Here is a 6,444-nt window from a genome sequence, read left to right on the forward strand (position 1 = left end):
TACAATTCAGCCGACACAAGCTTCGCTTGAAAATTATGCTCGTACAATGAGCTGTGTCCGGCCGATACGGCAATCGCACAGCCGCCTACCATTCAGTAGAGTAGAGACATTTTCATTCTCATGTCAGTTTTCTCACTTATTCTCACTTATTCTCATGTCAGTTTTTTTTTCTTCTCTCTTTTTCTTTTTTTCCCAATGTGATGAATCGTATTCATGTATTTGCATATACCCCCCCCCTGCTGTAATGCCTTATTGGCGCTGCAGGTAATATGAATAAATAAATAAATAAATAAATAAATAAATAAATAAATAAATAAATATAGATTGAAACCCTCCCAGGGATTCCCCTTCTCGGACGCAACTCTCGATCGCCGTTGGCAGTAGGCGCGGGCGCGCGTGCGTAAGTGTCACGTTATATCACGCCACAATCGAAGCCAATCAGCGTCGTCGCTCGCATCAGGCCACATCGCCGGTGCGGCCGCTCGCTCTCGTCGGGGAGGCGACTTTTTAGCGCGGCATGGGTAGGCCGGCATGGTTCACTCCGTGGATCCACGGGTAGCCATTGAAGAACGTAAACAGCTTCCGACAGTCGCAGAAGCATGATAACGTATCCAATAACGATACAATAACGTTTACCAAACATTTGCGTTCGGGTACGGCTCAGCGAAATTAAAGGGTTTTGTTTTCGTCGATCGCCGCTCTTGCGTTTTCCAGTTCGGCAATTTCGTTTTGAATTTGGCAGAAGTGATTTTGTTTTCGCATTGCGGTCATTTTGTTTCGCTTTTGCTCGTGTTCGTTTTCACTGAGATCAAGCTTCGCTGTTTCCGGAAGGAAGGGATTGAAATTTTTCTGCACAAATAAATAGAAAAACGCTAATTCCAGGTAACCAAATATCTACAAGCAGCATCTTTACGCTGCCTGCTGACAACATACCACTCCTAAATATTTTTATTCAAAGCCCTATGGTCATACCGCTGTTTAGGCAGTGAAATCGGTGGTGTAGCTGTAGTCGTTGCAATTGATGTGAGTTTGATCCCCATGCCAGTAGTAAAAGCGAATTTATTTAAACGACAAACGTTGTGAACTTACCCGCTTACTGCTTTCGCAGAGAACAGTGAAAATAAACCTTTGCTTTTCTAGGCCGGTTGCGGATCATGTTTCTTTTGATAGTCAAGTGACAAAGGCTAGGCGCTGTGCTGCGGAAGCAGTATCCGTCTGGATGTCTGTATCCACCATTTGCACAGTGGTAGTGGTAACAGAAGTATCGAAGCCGAAGTAACCGCTGTCTCTCAACTTTGCAGGTTGGTTTAAATTAGACTGCCCACTTTGTACCTTTTCTGCATATTGTCACCACTGACACTTTTAATGCATATGCTGTTGCTGGACCTATTTCCTAAATGTAACGTGATAACGAATCACGCTCCATGTTTGGTTTGTGACGAGCCAGTTCCTGACACGGGTTCTAACGCGATATATGTCCAGTGTGACTGCGTCTACAATCTTGGATCATGCCCTCGCCTTTCTAAGAGCAAGAAAAACTGGACATCCCATACGTGCTTGTTTCAGCAAATCTTAATACCAATGGTATTCAAGAACACCAGCATATTTTCTCCCTGGAAGCAGTTCTGTTAGATATAAATAAAAAGCTTGCAGGTCTACCGCAGATTGGAAGTAAAGCCGAGTCACTAGTGAATATGAAGCAAACGCTGGAACAGTCGCTGCAGATGTTATCCGAAAAGTACGATGACTTGGGAGCAGGATTGAAAGAGCAGGCGACTGAAATAGATATTTTGAATATTGAAGTTGCACGGATGGCCGCTGAAAACGCAAGCCATGGTGTGCTGAAATAAATCAACAGGTTAACGGCCTTGAACAATACAGCAGGAGACAAAACATAGAGATCCACGGTCTGCAATTAACTGCAAACGAAGAACTAATGAGCGAAGTAAATTATCTTTCCACATATCTGAAACTTGCTGAAATACCTGAAGCGGGCATTGAAGGCCTCCACAAGCTGCCGTCTAAGCCAAATAAAATTCCAGCTGTGCTCCTCCGCTTGTCGTTACGCGGCACTCGGAACGAATTAACGGAGCAAAGGAGTCATCCAGAGGATGCTAAGTCTGCAGTGCATTTCCTTGACAATTTGACTGCGCTAGTCACAACGCTGCTTTGGATTATGAGAAAAACGTGAGCAGAAAAGCAATAACAGTATTCGTGGCAAGTTGACAGAAAGCTGTTTTCGCGCAAGGCAGACGGTCAGTGTGCCACTCGTATCGAGTCCGAAGATGACCATGATAAGATATGCTAAGGGCCAGCCTTGAAGTGTCCTGTTGATTAATTCTTTTACTTCATGGGAGATGCCATAACAGAATTAGAAGGCGTGTACCGAACTAATCAAAAAGGCGGTGGAACGTCAAGTTACATCAAAGATATCATAACATGTGAAGTGCTCCTAGAATTTTTATTGTTTGCATGTACGGCACTACAGCAGAGGTTTCCTAGACCTGCCCTGACATCCCCCTGCTTAATGGCTCTCGCAACATCACAAGCACATACGGTCTCACTGATGAAGTCGAACTTTTCGAAATTCTCGGCGCCATGCAGACCATACAAAGTGCGACCTCATTTATCACCACCAACAGGTTCCGCGTCATCACTGACTCCCATGTCGCTCTACTGGAACTGAACAGGACCTTCTCGCCCAATTCTACGGCAACCAACATTCTTTACAAAATGCGACTCCTCATTCACGAAAGGTTCAAGATACGCCGCGTCTGGACTCCTGCTCACACACATGGAGCGGACGGAAACCAGTCGGCGCATAATGCTGCCCGGGAGTGTTTACACAATCCTCCCATGGTTCCCAGGAACAACATTATCAGGAACAACATCCTCCCAGGAACAAAATTATCCACAACAGGAATACGAACTGTACTGCCAGCAAAAATACCATCAAAAATACCGTCAGGGGGTGAGGCGTCGGCAAGCTGGCAACGGCTTGCCGACGTCTCACCCCCTGGTTTTCTTGCTCCTCTACAGTCCCTGCCAAGAGAGAGAGAGACGGAAAACGTTTATTGAAACACCAGGGACTGGGTAGGGGAGAAAAAGAGTTAGGAGCTGTGGGCGGCCATCCTATTCCGGTAGGCCGCGAGCCGCGGCTGCCATCCTCGCCCGAGAGATCAGGGCCTCCTGGTCTTCGAGCTGGCAGCTCTGCAACGCGCACTCCCACTGCTCAAGGGTAGGGGATCTGGGTGGTGGAGGATTGGTGGGGCACGTCCAGGCGAGATGAGCTGTGGTGTTGGGCTCATCGCATTGGGGGCAGTTAAGTGGGTAGTTAGTAGGGGATATGTGGTGGAGATGGAGGTGATTGTAATAAGTGTTGGTTTGAAGTCGGCGCCAAATGCGGGCGTCAGCGGTAGAAAGGGAAGGGTGAGGAGGGGGAAAGGTGCGTCGGGTTGCTCTGTAGTGGTAGAGGATGTCGGTGTATGTTTGGGAGAGGGGCATAAGGGAGTTTGTAATACTGGCTGCATTGTTGGCCTCTTCTGGGAATGCCCAGTGAAGGAGAGCTCGGGCGGTGGCGTGTGCCACCTCGTTCCCAGGGAGGGAAGTGTGGCTGGGTGTCCACACTATGCGGGCATGAGGGAGGGTGGGGCATTGAGAAAGAATGGCCAGGGTAAGAGCCGAGACTCGCCCGAGTGCAAAACGGCGGCAGGCAGCTTGTGAGTCAGACAGTATTGTTTTGCTGGGACTCATGGCTTGGGTCATTGCGAGGGCAATGGCTGCTTCTTCGGACTGGAGAAATTTTCACCAATAAAGTCTACACTGACTCGGCCTACACTCCGGACGACATCTCCGAATGGACAACGCCCAGACACCCTGCTAGTCCTCGGTGCTCCTACTGCGGCAACAACGATACACCGAACCTTTTCCACCTCATCTGGGCATGTCCAGCTTACTCAACTGACCGCGACCAGTTGTTTACAACACAAGTATGCCTGACGACTTCTGAAGAACACGTCCAACATGTCAGAAACAACCTACAAATGTTATAGCAAATTACAGAATTCGGTCTAAAAACAGGTCTCTATAAAGTAGTATGATGGGGGATCGTTTACTCCCTCTCTAGATGTCCCCCCAAACACACCCTTTGTGGCTTCTGAGCGGCTTCTTTTAGATACCCGGATGATCGTCGTATTAGTGTGTCCTCGTTACTACTTCAACTGTGCACATGGAAGCCCTATGGGCGCAACCAGACATAACGTGCTAAGTGAACGTTCACAGTGCAGTTAAGAGATTGATATGAACCATTGAATGTCCTAATTTCAATTGCGTGGTTTATTATCTAACCGTTCAACACTCTTGCCGTAAACACGATCTACGCCTTATTCTGACATCAAATATTCTCTGTGCCAAATCACTTTTGTTTTTTTCCCGCCGCACAATGGCCTCATTTCTCCCCATGAAATGACGTGGCTGGGTTCAGAAATGTAAACATGACGCACTGGTTTCGAAATTTTACGGCAACTATTATTGGATAACTCCCTCGTGAAGTCCCGTAAGAGAATCGGACTATTTGTACAGATATTTCTAATTGTGCTTTCAAAGTAGTTTCTCCTTTTTCGGGTTTCATTTTATAATTTAATGTAACACCCCGTCGGCACTCACCGCAGCACGCAGCGGGGAACCTAAAACTCCCATCTAGTCGTCCAGCGCCTTCGCTGATACTAGTGTCGCGATGATCCCTCCGAAAATTATGCACGGATTTCCTTCTCCAACTCTTTCAAGATGAACACCCTGGAAGTGAATGAACGCTCCCAGTCCAGAAAAAAAAAATGCTTTATCGTGTCGCATTGTCATTCATTGCATACTAAAGTATTCGCGTTCCACGGAAACCAATTGCAGGTATATCTAACATATTGTAGGGGTCCATGGACTACCCTAGCACGAGAAGTCAGGGATCTTCGGACATCCGAAGGTGTCGGAGAACGTCTTGGAGGTCAGCAACGCGAACTTCATGCGCTCGATCTTCTTCCTGCCCTCGCCGCAGAAAGAGTGGGCGAAGCGAAATAGCAGAAGTGTCGTGCGAACATTCTTGTGCCTTGATGATGACACCTTTTGAGATATCTCCAAGCTCCATTTGGCGCGAAGATAGTCGATCCAATCGTCACCGACGGGCTCCAAGCTTAGCAACTGAGAGGCGTAATTTTTCACGCACTCGGCCGTATTCCCGTGCCACGCAGAAATGTCATTCGGGAAGCTCTGGTTGAAAAGCATCCCGGCAACGTGTGTTCCAAGGGTGCCAAAGTTGACGCTCGGCTCGGTGGCTCCGGCGTAGTAGAAGTCGGGCAGGAAGAACGCCGTAGGGATTATGTCGAAGTCCTCCACTGTGACCTTCAAGTGTTCGTCAAAGTCGAGGTCTGCCTTGGTTTGGCGATTGTACAGAATAAGGTTCGCGATGAAGTCCTTCCCGTACTGGGGCAGAAAAACTGTGTCGTTTGTCGCCTCCGAGTCGTGGGCGCCTGCAGTGAAAACAACATCCAACCATCGGCTGAGAACACTCAGAACCGTAAGCTGATTTCAGGCATGCAGTACGGAGGTGCTGTTACGTAGGCATTTTAAGCCTTGATATCCTTGAGGAGCTCTACTGTACCACATTATTGGCTTACGTGGAAAGCACGCCAGGACTAGGAAAGTCCCAAACACCTACCAAGAAGCTAGCCGCACCTTTGAAATCAGGCTCAGAAAAGAGTTTTAGGGGCGAAGCATCTTAGTACCTCGCTTTGTCCGTGGCTTGTTCCTTGGCGTCCGTGTACACACTGTTGCGCATGCGCGAGGACAATTGGATTGAATTGGATTGGATATGGGTTAAATTGAATTGTATCAGATTGGATTGGATTGGAATTGTAAATACTGAACACACGCGTTGTCACTCACTTACATGCGCGAGTGGGCAATGCCACAGGTGGTTTACCGTAAGAACGATCCCCAGTGCTTCGCCCACTCGTCATGATTCACTTCGTGGATATGCGTGAATTTTTCTTTACGAGCCACCCTCGCTCCCTCTTTCCGTCTGTCTGTCTGTCTGTCTGTCTCTCTCTCTCTCTCTCTGTCTCTCTCTCTCTCTCTCTCTCTCTCTCTCTCTCTCTCTCTCTCTCTGGTTGGTGCTGCAGCACAACTTGGCTCTTAAACCACGCCTTTTAGCACCCTCCCTTTTTGAGGGAGAATGAATTTGAAAAATGGCAAAAAATACCGCAGTTTGCACGAAGGTTTGTAGAAGTGAATGGCTTAGCAACTTGGAACACGTAACGAGTACACTCCGGACGGGATGTCCTCAGTACAACGTTTTATACCAAAGCTGCAGTCGTCTTTCTTTTTACAACTGAAAAAAATGTCCTAAGTTCGCTTTTCAACTTTTCTTCATTCTACAGACCTCTAAGTCCCGCT

This window comes from Haemaphysalis longicornis, unplaced genomic scaffold, assembly GCF_048455015.1.
Source record: "Haemaphysalis longicornis isolate Haplotype H1 unplaced genomic scaffold, Haemaphysalis longicornis Haplotype H1 scaffold_19, whole genome shotgun sequence".
Classification (NCBI taxonomy): domain Eukaryota; kingdom Metazoa; phylum Arthropoda; class Arachnida; order Ixodida; family Ixodidae; genus Haemaphysalis; species Haemaphysalis longicornis.